Source organism: Poecilia reticulata, linkage group LG23 (genome assembly GCF_000633615.1).
Source record: "Poecilia reticulata strain Guanapo linkage group LG23, Guppy_female_1.0+MT, whole genome shotgun sequence".
Classification (NCBI taxonomy): Eukaryota; Metazoa; Chordata; class Actinopteri; order Cyprinodontiformes; family Poeciliidae; genus Poecilia; species Poecilia reticulata.
This window is the reverse complement of record NC_024353.1, coordinates 8,079,375-8,081,924: the sequence shown is the minus strand read 5'-3', so window position 1 is coordinate 8,081,924 and position 2,550 is coordinate 8,079,375.

The following is a 2,550-nucleotide window of genomic DNA, read 5'->3' as shown; positions in this document are numbered from 1 at the left end:
TGTAAAGAAAATCTCTGAAATTCTTTTTGTTATATCTACTGTCGTATGTATGAAGGTTCTAAGAACTCCCACATCATTGCTTCTACAAGTTAATAAAAGTGATCATTTAGTACCGAAGTGAAAACCACCCAGCTTGTTCAAACAAAAATAGCAAAAACATCTTGATTGACTACAGTCGTTCATTTCCATGCTATTAATTTTGGTCTCCGTTTGTATTCCCAGAGCAGTKTGGTTGATGCTGTTTATTTGTGTTGATGCGTCAAGAGCTGGGTGGACCAAGAGAGAGATGCATACACCTTCTCTCTCTTGCAACACCTTCCCCCCAGAAACATCTATAGGAATGTGGATGTTTGGACATAATCCACTGCAAACACTGTCAACACTGCAGATTGGATCCGCTCAATTATTATTAGAGACCACGCGTCATTAAATCTGTGGGTGCAGGGTGCAGGTTTACCAATCATCTCCTGGCGACTTTTGATCTCAATCATGTTCAACACCAAAGGCAGGAACAAACCATGCTGGACATTTATGTTGCAGCTTATGAGGACTGGTCTTTGGATTCAATCCAAATGTGAGCAAATTTGCAATGAATAAATACTTCGCTTCGTTTTCTTGAACCACAAATTTTTCTACTTGCTGGGAAAAATCTCCCTCCTTAGCGTTCCTGACTGATCCGTGGGTCAGAATGACATTTTTCCTCCTTTCCTCTGACAAGGAAAAAATGTAGACTGGCTGAGTCTTGGGCAGTGGTCAAATATTAATTACAGTTGTGTTTTCATAGAACCGCCATCAATTTAACATCAATGTCCAGTGAGATTTGTCATAAAGTGTAGCAGTTATTGCTACTCGTCTCTCTCGCACACAGTGTGACATCACCTCTCCAAGCAATAGACATAATGAATGACCGCTCATCACTCAGAAAAGTAGGAAAAATATCTTGAATGCTGTTAATTGTATTGGTGAGAGGAGAAATTGAAATAGTTTAAAATCCATATTAACAAAAAAAATACTAATACAACTAAGACTAGAAAGCCTTTTAATTCAGGGTTAGAAAGAAATCTTAAACCAGACACCAACATCAGCATCATCAGCCAGTGGCGTTGTACTGCCATGTCTCCAATCCCTACTGACTGGACATCCCTAAAAGCCAGTAGATAACCTGTTGTGGCCGAGTTGACAGAACCTGCCTGTGTCACCCTCTGACATAATATCGCCCTGGGCAKAGACTCATATCACCAACCTCAAAAACTGCCACAAGGGCCAATATTAAGTCAGATTTGTCATTTGTGAGTAACATTCCTAAAGGCCTTGGTGGACAGACAACTTTATTTGTATTGCTGGACACAGAGTTTGCTGCCAAATTCCAAAAAAAGAAAGATCCAATTATATTTATTTAAAGTGGTTTGGTCTGGTTTTCACAATTAACAAATTTTAACTATGTTGGAGGATTTTTGATACATTAGGTGAAAATTTATCCAAATTTAACCTTGGCAAGGTATGATGAAAGATTTTTGATACTTTAGGTGAAAATGTAACCAAATTTAACCTTGGCAAACTATGATGGAGGATTTTTGATACATTGGGAAAAATGTATCCATATCAACCTGCCCTAATGTGAAAAAGCAATTGCTTTCTCCATGTTTTTATTCCATTAAACAATTTCTACTTTGAAAACTATTTTGCTGTATTTCCTCAGATTGGCTTTGTCTAATGTTAAGATTAGCTGGGAGTATTTAGTTTGACCATTAAAAACAGTAATTGTTAATTTATTCATTGGGTTTCACTGTATAATAATATTTTATTTTATTTTTTTACACTTCATCATTCCATTATGAATAAATCTGTAGTGAATGMCATCACGCTAAACTGATAAGCGGCTATTCATTATTAAATGCAATTCTTCTTTAGATCTATTATTAATCRCCTTGGAGTCCCTCAGGGTCWCAAGTTTGGCCACCTGTTCTTCATAAAGTGTCTCACAACTCAAACAGTACTTTGACAGAGTTCTCCTCCCTGTTGAGTCCCAACAAAGCGACTGATGACTATGGTGACGAAGAAGGTGATGGTGATGATGACATGCAGCAACGCCTCTGTATGTGTGTGCATGTGGAGTGGCTGTCCGAATACAAATCTGAACGTATCAGAGTGGATCAGATGTGATATACATGAAGTCCCTCCCTTTCCCCCCCCCAACCCGGCATGAAAATAAAATTGCTTGGCTATATTTGGAAAGAGCTGATGTCACAAGTGGTTTGAGCAGAGAGCTTATAAACTGTGACAGCCTGACAAACCACCAGACTGCTCAACAGACAGACGAGGACGAAACGTTACACTCAGTGAGTACAGGAACCTTCCAGTTCCCATGTGTCTTTCTTTATTTTATTCTATCAAAAATATAAGTCTGTTTCATGTGAAGCTAAAATACTTTTCATAAATTTTGACAAACACACTTTTGAATGTTTCCACTAATATTTTGAKATTAAAAGGGAATTCACTCATCAAATCCTTTGGATATTTATTGATTCATTATTAATAATTAAACGCCTA